The sequence below is a fragment of the Numenius arquata genome, chromosome 9, assembly GCF_964106895.1.
Source record: "Numenius arquata chromosome 9, bNumArq3.hap1.1, whole genome shotgun sequence".
Lineage (NCBI taxonomy): Eukaryota > Metazoa > Chordata > Aves > Charadriiformes > Scolopacidae > Numenius > Numenius arquata.
This window is the reverse complement of record NC_133584.1, coordinates 36,639,265-36,655,623: the sequence shown is the minus strand read 5'-3', so window position 1 is coordinate 36,655,623 and position 16,359 is coordinate 36,639,265.

Here is a 16,359-nt window from a genome sequence, read left to right as displayed (position 1 = left end):
AGCTGCATTTGGCAGGGTGGTTTTCACTTGGCTGATAGGGTATTTTCATGCCTCTTTAGGAATTTGGAATTTCAGATGAGTATGTTATACGTGCAAGACTAACTGCATATGTTTGTAACGCAGCTGTGTTGAAATATTCTTGATTATAAAATATAACAAGTTATTCAACCCTGAATTGTCTGAAAGATATGAAGCAAATCAATGAAAATAAGAACATTTTGCTAATGTGATAAGGTGAAATGTAATTTGCATTCAGGTTCAACTATACGATGGCAAGGTGTTCCTTAAATTTAATGTGACTGTTGTTTCAGCAATTAGCAAATTATTATTTACTAACGTACTACCAAGCATATTATATACTAAAGCGAAAAAACCCCAACAACTAGGGGGAACAATTCTTAAATGTCTTTGGAGCTTGAAACTAATTTTATTTGGCCTTTGTTGTGAATTATGTAAATTCAAAAAATTATATAAGGTACTGAGCAGTTGTACTAAGTTTTTGCCAATAGCAGCAGGAAGAGAATAGACTAGATAGATTGCAGTTTATGCTGGTTTTCTAAAAGCTTCCAGATACTTTAAAGTCAATAGTTAGAATAAGAACTGTCAAAGCTTTTGATGGAGTAACACATTCACACAGAAAGCCTGCTTAAAGAAAAGAAAATTACCGTAGTAGTGCTCAAATTCAGTTATCTGCCCTCAAAAGAGTTGAGAGTAAGCAAATCGGACTGTAGAGGAGGTTCAAAGCAAAGGTTTTTAACAAACTTATTTAAAAATATTTACTTTTCACTCCTCCTGTGTACTAGTGTTGTTGCCATCGTGAATGCTCGGTAAAGCAGTGGGTATTATGAAACAACTGATTTGGTTAGCAGTCTTATAAACAGCCTTTTATGGTTTTGGCATGACTTTAAAACCTGGAGAAATAATGCATCCTTGGTGTTATCAAAGGGTAAAGACTAGTCTTGCATGTGCCAGTGTTGAAGCATAGCACCATTTTAATTTGGGCTGAGCTCTACAGGGGCAAATCTGCTGGTGTTCAGAGTGGAAGATAGATTTTCATTGCTTGTGTAATTAATGGGCAATGTTTTTGATTAATCAGGCCACTTATCCCTTATAATTCTTTTCCAGATAACCATTACTGTGTGCAGTCAAATGGGGAGTCTTGGTATTAGCATTGCTGGTGGAAAGGGCTCATCTCCATGTAAAGACAATGATGAGGTGCATTTCGTTACTCAAAATTTATCTAGTAGTCGTTAGAAAGACTAATAAGCAGATATTTGAAGCTGTTGTGTTTTGTTATTTTCTTTCTGAGGTTGTCCTCAATGTTACATCACTGCGTTTGTAATGAAGCTAACAAGGAGAAACACGGGTAGCATTTCCCAAAGTAGAAGCCAGCAGTAAATTTTGATGGAGAAGCTCCGGGAGTGATGATTTTGGAGAGAAAACCTGATGTAAACCAATTATTTTCCAAAGACAGCCTGATGGCTGAAACACTGTTGGCTAGTTTCCACTTTCTGCCTCAATTTGGGGTCACTCCCTTGGCAATCCACTTGCCTCTCCCGTCCCATTTGCTCATTCCCAGGAGCTAACTTGATTTGAGAGAAGTACTTCTCACATCTTCTCACTTAATTATCATTTAAATAGGTCTTTGTTTCCCAGTCTGTCCCCCATGGCACCGTGTAAACAATTAATGACTTTTGTTCGTTGTTGTATGTGTCAGCCATGGAGGCTTTTTTGTCTTGGTAATATGCTAAGACACTTAGGTTTTATTTCAATAGAGGCAGCAGAACAACAAGTCTTGAAAATTAATGACTTCCTGTTTGCTTTTTTTTACATCTAAGAACAATGGAAGAAACCGTGTCGGGTCTAAAACCTGTTTCTTGTGTTACCAGGGGATCCTGATTGCACGGCTGCCGAAAGATGGTCCAGCAGACTTGGCTGGGGTACAAGCAGGAGACAGAGTGACAGAGGTAGATGGGTTGTTTGTCGACGTAGAGCGTGCTCTCTTATATTTTATCTTGAAATCAAATCACTCAAGAGTAGGGGAATTTGAGATCTAGATCTAGGCTTGCCTTAGCTTTTTAGATGCTTCCCAAACTACATAATAAAGAAATTATAATGACATTAAATTGTTGTGTTCCTTCTTATTATATCCTGGTTTTCAGGTCTTTGTGTTCAAAGTGCTTAACAAAATATTACTCACTTAAATGGCTGATTCATAAGGGAAAAAAATGGTCTTAGTTATGTGAGCACAAATGCAGTTGTGTTTGGCCCAAGAAGCTTTCTTATAACATTGTATTAGATTTACCAGATGAGTTCATTGCAGTTGTTATGAAGAAGTATAAACTAGATGAGCTTGTTTCTCAGAGGTAATTTTTGTTTGTGATGGAGGCTTACGGTGCCAAGGGATAAATGTGTCTCTCGGGCTGCTCCACCTCAAGCCTCCCCTTTCCCAGCTGAAGCCACTCTCCTGAGTTTCTGAGGTTCCCAAGAGCAGCGGTGATCACACACAGTTTTGTGATATGTATTTTCAACCTACTGCTTGACTTCCACCTGCTGAGAAAGGCAGAGTGGGAGGAGAACCTCTACAAAATTACTTTGAGGTGAAATTGGTCCATAATGTTTTTGCTTATACTTGCTTAAATTAATAGTTTTTACTCCAGCATACTCCTGGTTGAATTAAGGTAGGATAGAGCAAGCAATATTGTATGTCTAGTAAGTTGCCAGGAATAAGGGTACAACCTATATCGGCCAAAGACATATTAATGATAAAATAATCTACTAATTTTGTAAAACTATGCTATAGACTTATTAATAGAGGATTTTTTTCCACAATCTGCATGTGGAAGTTAGTTTAACATTTTTTTAAAGGCTAATTACAGATAAAATTCTGTATAATTTTACCTTTTTTTTCTTTTATAAAAGGATTATCCCTGTCTAATTTTTGTATTTTAACAGGTGTGAGAGAATTTAAATAATTCTTTACACATTTCGCATTATCAAATCATCAGGGAAAAAAAAAAATCAGGATTTTTAGTTGCTATACCTTTAACTTCTGAACACAGTTTCTGGTAAAGTCAATATCTTAAAAATCAACCACTTTGCTCAGGTTCCTCTATGAGGCTATAATTAATTTTTATTTTTGGGGCTATTTAAAATATACTAGCTACTAATGCCTGTTCATTTAACGAACCGTGAAACAAGCTAAAAATAGAAGAAATTTCTGCTCCATAATGCTCTGTCCTGCTGCTGTTATCCTACAAATAGTTACGATTTCTCTGTCTCCCACAAGATGGCAGAATCATTCATGTATTTAAAGAACACAGAAAAAAAAAATTCTCTGCTTTTTTGTATGTGTGGGAGATGAGGAGGAATTAGCGCATTCAGGTGTGCTATACGACTCCTCATGTTTTGACCGCAGGACTAATCTGTGCACAAATAACCGGCATCTTTCTCTTGATACGACGTGTTACAACTTCTTATTCTTGAACTGACCGTTTCAACAGTTCAAACATACAGTGCGTTCATCAAAAATGGGGAATGGCAAGAATTGCAATTTTATTTGCTTTCGTTGTCCAGTCACATAGAATGATAGGGCCGGGCATTTGTATACTAACCTGAGAGGGAGGGAATTGCTCTTCTTAAAACAGTGTTCAGAATAAAAACATGCATTTCTTCTGCTTTGTTTTTAAAGGCATCCCTCGTTTCAGAACCCGATGTCCTTGACGCTGGTCCTGCTGAAGCTTCATCCAAGGGCAGCCCCTTCCCAACAGTAAACCACGTCATAACAGTAAGTAAGATCCCTAGAGGGTAACAAACCATGCTTAGCTACGCACATTGTGTGGTCTGTCCTTAACGCTAGTCAGGACCCTAAAGACTGGCACAAAACTTGTGAGTAGCTGTGTAAAAGGAGAACGCGTACCAAAGATCAGTGACCCCACCATGTGTTTCCTTGGCTGTCACTGCAGCCGGGACGTGGCTTCTGGAGGAGCTCAGCTCCTGGATAAGCACCGGGGCAGCAGACCAGAGCTTTTGAAGCACTTGGTTTGAGGACTTTAAGGGTGGCGTCCATTCCCTCCAGCTTAAGTGTTTATTCTGTTGCCTGGACTCCCTCTCTAGCTAATGGAAGGAGCAGCATCTCCAGGGTGCCTCTTTTAGGAGGCAGAGATTGAGCTGCTATCTGGAGGAGACCATTTTTATCTTTTGACTGGAGGGGGAACTTGCGTGACAGGCTAAGACTGCATGCCCATATTTTAGGTGACTGACGTCAGACAAGATTAAGCCTATCACACATCACACAAGGAAATGGCTGAGCCCACAGGGTGGCTTTTAGAAATCTGATACACTTCTGTGAACTTCTGCAAAAAAATTCATGTCTATGAAGACCTACCCCGGTCATGGTCATGTGCCTGCACACCTGAAATCATGGCTTTACTAGGAAGATACCTTGATCTTATTGTATCTGATTGGTTAAGGTCGAAAAGCATCCTACTTGTATTAAGCCTGAAGTACCAGGAAGCAACAAATGCTTCTCCTACAGCAAATGCCAGAGGAATGCTTTGACTCCTCTTCTTCCAGCCTTTTTTTGTCCTTTTCCAGGAATACCACTCGCAGCCCAGCCAATGGCAAAAAAAGAAAGTTCATCTACTCTATAAAAGACTATGATCAAAGACCACATTCAATTTTTATTAACCATTCACATTTTTAAAATAATGTGATTTGGTGACTGAAAAATAAGCAAATAGACCATGCAAACCTATTTTCCTCTCATTTTCTATGTGGATTACTATTTAAGAAGGGTTGTGCTTAAGCTGTAGCTTTTGTCTGTTACATAGACTAATACAGGTTTTCTCTTCTATTTAGTTGTTTAAAGAAACTTAATTTTAATACCTCTGGTCTCCAACATCATCTTGTGAAACATTTAGACCAGTTTTATTTTCCAGTTGAAAATGCCTCCATCAATCTTTTTTTTTTTTTTTTATTGTTGTTGTTTTCCAACTCTACTTGGTAGCTGTTTTGTACCTGCATTGGAGGAAGCACAAGGCTTCCTGTTGGAGGAACCACTGTTGAAAGGGTTGATTCACACATTGCCAGCAGCCTGGACCTGTTGCAGTAGCATCTGACTGTTAGTGTTTTCAGCCAAAAAGAGTAAATGATCATTTTTTTATATTGTATGCCTCTTGGAAAAAAATACTTCCCTCTAAAGTTCTTCAGCTGCAAAGGCAGGAGGAGGCAGATTAGTCCAAGCTACTTGCCTTAGAGCACGGTGTGCAGAGCGGGTCAAGTGGCTGAAGATGTTCCAAGTGTCAAAAGTAGCAAATGTGCAAGTTATTTTGTGGAGAGAAACATTTGTATTTCTGTTGTGGGGTTGTTTTTTTGTTGGGGTTTTTTTGTGGTTTGGTTTTTTTTGTTTGTTTGTTTCATAGAATCACAGAACCATAGAATGGTTCGGTTTGGAAGGGACCTTCAAGATCATTGAGTTCCAACCCCTCTGCCATGGACAGGGACACCTCCCACTAGAGCAGGTTGCTCAAAGCCCCATCCAGCCTGGCCTTGAACGCTTCCAGGGATGGGGCATCCACAGCTTCCCTGGGCAACCTGTTCCAGTGCCTCACCACCCTCACAGGAAAGAATTTCCTCCTAATATCTAATCTAAATCTCCCCTCTTCCAATTTAAAACCATTACCCCTCGTTCTGTCACTACCCTTCCTGACAAAGAGTCCCTCTCTGGCTCTCCTGTAGGCTCCCTTCAGATACTGGAAGGCTGCTATGACGTGTTTTTAAAATCAAAATCTTCATGCTATAGCAAATTGTGTATGTTATTGCCTTTAACCTAGAACAGCATTCGTCGATCTTAAGGATTATGGGCTTTTGAGGAGTATCCTGCTGACTCGGGAACTAGTCAGTATCTCATCTGCTCTTGCACTGGGTTTACTCTGGTGAAGTTCCTCTTATTCCTCAGTAACTGTCTAATCTGATAAACATTTACAGCCCGGCTTTTTTATGGAGGATATGCTTTGCATGTTCAGATAAGCAGATGGCAGTAGGACCTTAATGCAGAATCCTCTTTGCTAGGAATCTAGGAAGGTTCGTTTCCTTTGTATTTCTGACTAGGTTTCAAGAAAAGGTGGGTCCATGTACATCGAGGGAAGGAAGGAGAGAAGCATAGTGTCACAGAATCACAGAATCACGTGGGGTTGGAAGGGACCTCATCTAGTCCAACCCCCCCTGCCAAAGCAGGTCCACCCAGAGCAGGTTGCACAGGAACGTGTCCAGGCGGGTTTTGAATGTCTCCAGAGAAGGAGACTCCCCCACCTCCCTGGGCAGCCTGTTCCAGTGCTCTGCCACCCTCACAGGAAAGAAGTTCCTCCTCATCTTTAGGTGGAACTTCTTATATTCAAGTTTGTGCCCATTTCCTCTTGTCCTGTCACTGAGCACCACTGAAAAAAGACCGTCCCCATCCTCTTGACACCCTCCCTTTAAGTATTTATAAGCATTGATCAGATCCCCCCTCAGTTTTCTCTTCTCTAGACTAAAAGAAGCCAAAGACTCCTATTCTTCCTTCAAAAGCTGAATTATGTGCTGGATGATGCCCGTCTTCCTTCTCCCTCTTTTTCATGTCATCACTACTTCCTGCCCTCCAGCAGACTCTGTCTTCACCTATTTATTTCTCTTGAAGTTTAATAAACATCCGCTTTGCATATGCTATCTGTGATAATACTTGTCTCTTACTGGCTAACCCTAGCCCTCTAGCCATGTCTTGCCGTCGCCATTCCAACCCGTCTCGGAGCCTGGTGCTCTGACATTACAAAGGCTGCCGCTGCTGCCACATTCAGGTTACCTCTCTCTTCTCCATGGGCTGAGTTGCTCCACCTTCTTCTAAAAGGCTCATTTGAATTGTTAACTCATCCAGCCAAACTCAATTTCAAACCCTTTGTGCCAGCTTTAAGAGTTCATGACAGGTGCGAATGATCAGCAATCAATTGGGCAAACAATTAAAAGTTCATTTACTCTGAGTCATTGTTCTGCAAAGGAAAAATGAGAATTGCCCTTGGTTTTAATTATGATTGAGTATTTTATTGAAATGTAGAGGCCCCAGAACTTTAATTACAATTAGATACTTCTTTATATACTGTATTTTATAAATTTGTCTCAATTATGCTAATCACACCTCAAAAATATGGAATCTGTTTAGGTTAATTTGTTTAATACATATATATCAAAATAAAAATATTTTAATACCTTTGACCTTAAACTAAGTCTTTGGATTCAAAAATGGTAATCTTAAAATGAGTGTCCGTGTAAAGATGTGCACCAAAGTATAACAGATTAGAACCGCAACTGATATGGCTTTCTACATGCAGACTGTGTGTAAAATACTGCTTTTCTAACTACAGGGGGAAAGAAAATCAGAGATACAAACATTGCCAATAGTGCCCCATGCTGACTTTAACAGAAAGAGCTTTAACTTGGATTCTGGAGTCTCTAATTCCAGTTCTCTATTTTTCTATCTTCTGCCCCCTGCTCCTGATTTCCTGCTCATCCTCTCAAACACAGAACCAACTCTGCACAGTCTTTCTCCATCAAAAATATTTTCTTTCACTCTCTGACTGAAATTCCCAATGGATTTTGTCTGACTGAAAGGAGTGTGGTGACAGGTTTCAGCATTTTCTGTTGCTTCATGACATGCATCATCATCTTCTTTGATACATTTTTGGGGCTATCAACATCATAAGGATATTAGATACTTTGTAATTAATATAAAATCTCTTAAATATTTTCATCTAGTATTTCACTTTAACCCTTACCATATTATTTTCTTTAATTTTATGCCTTTGCCCTGGGAATTTCCTCAATTGGATTTTTGCATATAGTTTACCAGGTATACAAGTGTCACTTGTATCAAGGATTTTCAAGGAAGTTTAAAGTAAGAGTTATCAATTAAAAGTGATTGTGTAAAAGAAACTTACAGTATTGGAAAAATCTGAAGAACTTTTTCAAGCTAAAAAAACGTCACATGTCTTGGTTGCTCTCTTGAAAATGCAGATACCAAATGTTCCTAAATATGGTGAGCGAACAGACAGCCTTGGTGTAGTAGAACCTGTAATGTACATCAAAGTGAAAGGCTCCTGTGCCTGCAGAAAGTGAGTAAGTGTGTACCGTGCACCCACAATATGTTGGTTGCTGGTTTTCTGCCTTTCTCCCACATTGTTTAGATGCAAGTCATGAGAAACTTTACGTGGATGAGAATCACAGCATATCTATCTTTTTCATTTCCAGCTGATACAGAATTTTCAGAAAAAAGTCTTGATGCTCTTATACCAGTTAAAAATCTTCAGAAACTGAAGTATCAAACCCTTTCTTTATTCATCTGAGCAGGTTCGTTCTAGCCAGATTAGAAAATTGTAATCATACATCTTAAACACAATAAAGTTTCTTTCATGTTTCTATAGTCATCATCTTACTTTTTTTTTTCAATTTTAAAAGCAAAACCAGTAGAATACTGAGGTCAGAGAAGCACTACAAAAGAAGACAAATGAAGTGGGATTCAGAATGTCCCTGTCACCATCAAAGACAGATTTCTTCTGAAACTCCTTTCAGACAAAAAAGACCTTGCTCACAGCGTTTGATTGACCTGTTCGCATAACACCATATGACCTAATATTTCAGTCTTCAAGTTTTTTTTACAAAAAAACGCTTTATCTCTTCTCCAAAACGTTTTCATGACTCTTAATCTTGTCAGGTAAGGCTGCGGGTATTTTTATGTTATTATTTTTTATTCTGACAAGGTAAGTTACTTTTAGAAGTCAGGAGTCTGACCCCTCGCTGCCTTGCATCTTGTGCAGGTTTATACACGCTTGCGGAGGAGTCCACGTGCAGCCCCGTTGGCTTAGCTAACCCTCCCGTGAGCTTCAGCGGAGCGTAGCCACCCCTCTGCCCTCTGGTCTCCTTCTCCATTTCATCTGCTGGTTTGGTTCCACTTCCGTCTAAGTAACTGAGCACTTCTGAGTCAGGTTGAACCATAAAGGGTGTGTGGTATAGGCACTGTACTGACTTCCATAGTGTAGTGGTTAGGGAGCTTATTTTGTGAATTTGGGTTTAAGTTCCTGCTCCAAAAAAATGCTTCTGTTTGCACAGTGTATCTTTGTTCCTCTCTTCCTTTTCACGGAATCACGGAATTGTCAGAGTTGGAAGGGACCTCTAGAGAACATCCAGTCCAACTCCCCTGCCAAAGCAGGGTTGCCCAGAGCACATCACTCAGGACTGCATCCAGGTGGGTCTTGAAGATCTCCAGAGAAGGGGACTCCACGACCTCCCTGGGCAGCCTGTGCCAGGGCTCTGGCACCCTCACCAGAAAGAAGTTTCTCCTCATATTTGAATGGAACTTCCCATGTTCCAGCTTGTGCCCGTTGCCCCTCGTCCTGCCACTGGGAACCACTGAAAAGAGTCCAGCTCCCTCCTCCCTCAAACCGCCCTTTAGATAAGCATTAATAAGGTCTCCCCTCAGCCTTCTCTTCTCCAGGCTAAAGAGCCCCAGCTCTCTCAGCCTTTCCTCATAAGGAAGATGCTCCAATCCCGTAATCATCTTAGTTGCCTTACGTTGGACTCTCTCCAGTAGTTCCCTGTCTCTCTTGAACTGGGGAGCCCAGAACTGGACACACTATTCCAGTTGTGGCCTCACCAGTGCAGAGTAGAGGGGGAGAATGACCTCCCTCCACCTACTGGCCACACTCTTCCCTATGCAGCCCAGGATTCCATTGGCCCTCTTGACCACAAGGGCACATTGCTGGCTCATGGAACGTTTGCTATCCACCAGGACTCCCAGATCCTTTTCCTCAGAAGCGCTTTTCAGCAGGTTCATCCCTAACCTGTATTGGTGCGTGGGGCTCTTCCTCCCCAGGTGCAGGACCCTACACTTGCCTTTATTGAACCTCATTAGGTTCTTCTCTGCCCAGCTCTCCAGCCTGTCCAGGTCACGCTGGATGGCAGCAGAGTCCTCTGGAGTGTCAGCCAGCCCTCCCAGTTTGGTAACTTTTAGGCAGTTTTTTGATAGGGCTTGGTCAGAATTGACTCACTTCAAACTTTAAATACTTGGATTTTTCAGAGCTTGTAATTTACGACGCTAAATAAGAAAAACATTTAAGAAACAAAAGCTATTAATTGATCTTTTCAAGGCACCGTGTTCAAATATCTTGAAGTTAAAGAGAAAAAGATCTACAAAGTAAATCCATCATATGGTGGACAATATAAGCACTGCAGACAATATAAGCAAAAATACATACAAGAGACAGTAGACTTAGGCAGGGAACCTGGAATCATGCTGTAGGACATAGTATGCTATTGAGAATAAAAGAGGATAAATATTTGAACAACCACATTAACACAAGCTATCAGCAACATCTCCCCTTGTGAAAGGTGTCTTCATGGAGTGTGGGAATTCGGCAGGGGAGGAGGCTGCCCGGGTATGACTGCTGCGTTTCACAGGGGTGAGGGGCTTTCTTCAAAATCAAAGGATTGGTAACTTGGGAGGTGGGTAGCACTGCTTATGGGGGCAGTACCTTTTAAGTCTCCTGATGTATTTTTTTCAATACTTTTATAACATCAGGCCATAAATGTTTATACAGAAAGCACTTAAATGAAAATCTGTGTATCGGGTTCCAGTGTCAGGGAAGTCACTATCCAGTGGTACATTAGAAAATGAAAGAAATGGAGCAAGGACCATTCCAAAAGCAGCTTGAAGTATATAAAAGCCTTTTGTGTCCAAGGGCACTGCATATGTGGCACGATGGATATTGATCTTTTATTTTTGTCTGTGGCGAGATGTGATGGTGAGTTTGACTGACCTCCACCTTCCTTGCCTGATGCATGTCCCTTGGGAGGCACTGAGCTGCCGGATAGGAAGGACAGGAAGGAGCTTTGCTCTAAATGTGATGTGCCCTAATAGTATATATACGACATGCTGGGAGACAGATAAAACATTCAAGTCGTTCTCTTGTTGTCCCAATAACAAGTGGAGAGAATACCCAGTTTTAAACCTGGCCTCTAGAAGATACCAATCTCTAGAAAATGCCCACAGAGGAAATTTTAGGAGAAAGCACCTGGAGCAGCTCATCTGGTGCATTGAAACTTTAAATCGCGCTGAGCTGAATTTGATTTGGGAGCAGATCACCCCGCACGGTGTGGGAAGAGCAATGAGCTCAGGGAAGAGGGCTGGGCTGGTGGGGTAGCCCCCACTCAGGGCCCTGACCAGGCTCCTGCATTCAAAACCAAGGCAGCACCTTCAAAAATATGGTGCCAAAGCTGAGGAACAAGTCGTTGACAGTGCTTGAGAGCAGAGTGGCTGCTCCAGTCGTAAGGGTGAACAGAATTATGTGCTCCGCTCTCCCAGCCGTGAGCAGTGATAGCTGCTGTCCCAGAGGCCGCCCCACTTCCCTTGTGCGGAGGTCTTCTGCTGCCCTGCATAACGAGGTGCTTCCTCAATGCCTGTCGATAGATTTATCTTCCCCAGGATTATACCTTTCTCTCCATCTGACTTCACAACTTCTGGAATTTGTCCGCAGGTCTTGAAAGCGGTGAAATATCACTGTAACGCATGGGGGAAAGCGATGCAGCCAGGGATTTTTCGAGACCAGGAGCATTGAGGGTGCTCCATAAAACACGTGCCAGTTAAAATGTTCCTGATAACAATGCTACAGGAAGGGAAGCTGTGTTCCGTGCCTCGAGGGGGTTTACAAATTTGTACGGTTTCGTACACGTGGCTGGGTGTTAGGTGGTCTTTGTCGTGCCCCCCCTCACCCCCCGCCCCAGCCGCCTTCCCCATCGCACCCTGTCTGCCTTGCCCGCTTCTGCCTGGGAGGTGGGATTGATTATGGATAGTAAATTCACAATGAATTAATTAGATCTCTTTCTCCCTCTTTGACTTGTATTTCCTGTATGTTTTCTCTTGGGGAGAAGGCTGCTTTTATCCGTTGTCTCTGTCTTCAGGAGCAAAGCATCACATCATTTTAATTAAAAGAGCCACCAGATGCCAGTTTTGTCTGAACCGTGCAGCAGTTGATCAGCCTATTCTCTGCTGTTCTTCTTGGATACATTTTGGTATCTTCTTTTTAAAACTTTTATTTAAAAATCCAGCTGTGTAACATTTCTTAGTTGTGACTAAATGCCCTTTTTCACTCCAGGTTTGATTTAGGCAGCTTCTTTTATGAATGCAGTCATTATCAACTGCAACTATTTGCATCTAGCAAAGGCATGTTTTCATAGTTTAGCGAGAAGCCTGGATTTCCTGTTGTTCAAATCTAAAATACTATTGCCATCACTAGGGATGACAAAAAAGGTAAAATCAGGTATGAAGTCAGAAAATTGTTCATGAGGTTTACGCAAACCCCTACAAATGCTCTCAACTGGGTAGGCTGTTTCTTTTCTCCTCTTTCCACCAGCTGAAGTGTACCAGCCTTAACACTGGTGTCAGTGAAGATCAGCTGTTAAGTCAAATTTCAAAAATACGTGCTATTTAGATATGTGAAGTTGAACTAGGCAGGCTTCCCTATTAGAGGTGTTTTCTGCCTGGGGAATATTTTCTTTAAAGAGTGATCTGTTTGAACTAGGGTTAATAGTATGTCTGGTTTTCTTTCGAAAGGCCAATCCAAATCCTTTTCCCCTGCCCCTATTCTTTCAAACTTGGGCTTTTCATGTGTGGTATCACCTTCTGACTCGTAGCCTCTCTCCCCAGCGGCTGGCCTTGCTCCCAGTCTTGCTCTCAGCCCTGTCATGCTGGTTATGCCTTTCATGTGAAGTTTGGGCTTTAGCCGTGACTCTCGCCTTGAGAGCTTTCTTCTTCTGCTAAGATTGGAGTATGGACCTGTGAGAGGGGAGGTCGGGGAAAGGGAAGGCTTATAAAAGGGAAAAAAGATGATAGGGTTTGTTTTGTTTGGGTTTGGTTTTGAAAAGGTTATAAAAATCCCATCATAAACTGTCCTGTTTGGACTATTCTGTAACCTTCTGGACAAACATTTTTATTACAAGTGGAAAAGAAAAGCATATGTGTACAATTGGAAGTTAAAAATTATTGGATGTTAAACCTGTAGGCAGGACGTCTCATTTATCATGCTTTAAGAAGATGCTTTCAACTGAAGCATCATAGCTAGTTGTGATTCTGTTCCTATCCTGTTTCAATGTGAAAGAATTTTTGCAGCCAACACGGCAGCTGAACTGCCCCAGGTTGTTTAGACTGGTTTGTTTTACTGCTTGTTGCAGTGGACAAGGAGTTCCATGTCCGTGCTTCAGTTGAAGGACTCCAACTTTCAGTGCAGGGTGGTAATTCCACTACATGAGAGTACCTGAAATATTTTGATTTTTAGCTATGTCTGATTTTTAAAAAAAAAAAAAAAATGCAGTTTTTTTACTGAATCTTTTTAGTGTCTGAAATGTTAGTGTTTATGTTAAAAAAAATGAAGAAAGATGCAAACAAAGTAGTGAAAGAAATCCCATAGTGAACACACTGGTTTTGGTACAGTACACGTCCTTTGTGATGTTTACTTTTTAGGCACTGAAAATATAGTTTCAGGGGAGAAAAGGAAAATAGTAATCTGTTTCAAATCATTAATCATACATTTTTCTGAAAACGTATTTTACATATTTTGATGGCTTGGGATTGACTGGTACTTTGGGTATTATTTTAATAATGAGCGCACGATGATGGAAGGTGAGTAGGAGGACTTCACGATTTCAACAGAAATATTTTAAACAAGTTCAGACACTATTCAGTAAAACAATGGAATAACGCAAGTTCCTGGATAATGTGTCCTCCTACACCAGGATCAACTTCTGAAGAGTTACATTTTTTTGCACATGAAATCTGTTGTCCTGTCTTCCCTCAGTTGTGATGCACCAGGAAACGTATGTTCGAGTACGAATATTAAAGAAAAGCTCCAAGAGCAAAGCTTGCCTATTTAATAGGGTAAGGCTGCAGTCAATGAAGATAAGCATGGAAATCTGAAAGCAAGGGTAAAATCTCCCTGGGATTCTGGGAAGAGAAGCACTGGGTTTGAGAAAATGATTAAACAGAAGATGATGCAAGTTTAGAGAGTTGCTGAGTTTTGTTATTTTGTTTTGTTTTGTTTTGTTTTTAAAAAAAAACCACCACAAAAACCCCCAAAACTGGAAGAGGAAAGGAAGCTGATAAAGCTTTAGATTGTGGTTTTCCTGGAGGAAGAGTGAATGTGAAGGCACTGATGGAGAGCACTGGGTTCCTAGGGACTAGGTAGGTAAAGGTGGAAAGGCCGCTGTGGTTAGAACTATGATGTGTATTTCTTATGTCCATTTTGTGTTGGATTTTTTTTTTTTTTTTTTACAGGAGATTAATTCATAATTTTTGGTGCTGGGAGAGAGACAGTAGAGGCCTGAGACTCTTTTCACTGAGTTAGTTCATGGACAAATGCACACTATGTTACTTAATTGGGTTTGCTTTCAACTTGCAGTTGCGTCAGTGGCACAGTCCACAACCAAGAGTTGTGTGGTCATTGGTACCTACGATTCAACTGTGAGGAAATCGGGGCTCCTCCGCATCCCGTCGGGGAGGTGGGCACGGAGCAGGACGCTTGGCCACAGTGGATGGAGCAGCAGTGGGTTTGGGGACAGCAGTGGTATGGGTTCGCGTGGGGTGTCAGAGGGAGAGCGGGCAGGGAGATGCGCAGAACGCAGAGGGACAGGGGACGTGGCTGCGCTTGGACCAGACAATTTGATTTGTTAGAGAAACTCTGCGATATGCCGGTGAATCAGCACGAGTGGGTGCGTGCACCAGCTTTCATCTGCCTGGAGAGGATCCAGCGGGACTGCTGTGGGTCAGAGCTGAGCCCCCTCTCCTCTCGGGCGCGCAGGTTTCCAGCCTTGGCAGCACTTCTGGGCCACGACGATGTTCAGCCTCCGCTGTAGATAGCTGGTCGGTCATTTGGTGCCAGTTCCTATTTGTCTGCAGCAGCTTGAAAGATTAGATGAAAGACTTCCCCCAACACCACTTATTTCATGAAGGCAGTTGATATGGTTACCCTAGAGATGTTGGACGAGTGTGAACTGGTGGGCAGGCAGTCGAGTAACAGGGAGCCTAACTGGGGACGTTGGTAGGAGAGTGGTGGTGCCTGTGGGGAGGGGATGTCCTCCAGAAGCTCCACCGCGGCTCAGGCTCTAGAGGTGTGCAGGCTTCCAGACCGTGGGTGTAGGAGTGAGTGTGCCATCACGGAAATGAGATGAGTTTTCGGGAAAGTTGTGAAAGCCTAACTGCAGCTTGCAGTGTATTGAACCAACACTGGGAGAGATGCAAAAGCGTGTTTGTGGCAGAGCGGAGCATCCTGCGGGGCTCGTTCCTCTAGCAGTATTGCTACAATCTCAGACTTACGTTTCTTTCAGATGTAGGTAATTAAATAAACAAGAAGGACTGATTTTTAGGTGATAATTAAAATGAATAATTGTCTCTAAAATAAGGAGTGTTTCAGAGTGCCTAAAAAAAATAAGTCTCCAAAGGACCTTTGTGCCAAATCAAAACACTGTGTGTGTGTTTGGGGCTCGTGGTGGAGTAGAATAACCCACAAGAATTTCATGTTATTAATTTAAATTTTTAGGGTTATACCTCACCAACAGCTAGATTACTTTTTTTTCCATTTTCCATTTTGTTGATTGAATTCACTTTGGGATTGTAAGACCTAGTCCCACCATAATATTTGAAAGATAATATGCAAGAATCAGGTTTCAGAAGTCATGAAATGTTTGAAGAAAGGCTTTATTAGAGAACTGGATTTGATTCCTTGCAAGTGGGACCGCTGGGGAGTAGAAACCGTGCTGCTAAAGAGTATTTCAATAACTGACATTCAAAATGGCTAAGGGCCACTCTTCAAAAGGAAAAAGCAGTACTGGAAACTCTTCCTTCAGACTCGCTAAAGCAGTACGTGCCTGCTCTTGGGGAAATGTGCACGTCTATTTTTAAGTGGAACCAGTACACAAGGAAAGCTCTTCCCTACGCTTTGAGCAGACAACCCAATGAAATGCAAAGCTTGGTCCTGGATATTTCTGCAGGTAACTTCAGATAGGGCATAGACCTCCGCGCTAGTTTTTGAGGTGGCAGAATTTCAATGTATGACCTAGTACACCACCTGTACATATGGGATGTGCATTTGCTGTAGCACAAAGCAGCTGGCTATGGTTAAGAAAGAGACAACTTTTAGCAATGAACAGAGCCGGGAGAAACATCCAGTGTGTCAAAAGCTTATAAATGCTGTCAGGCGTGCATGGCAGAAGCAAATCTTCTCAGGAGCTGTGAGCTTGGCCAGTACTTCTGATTGATATAGGCTATTTAAAGCTTCCAGAAATGTG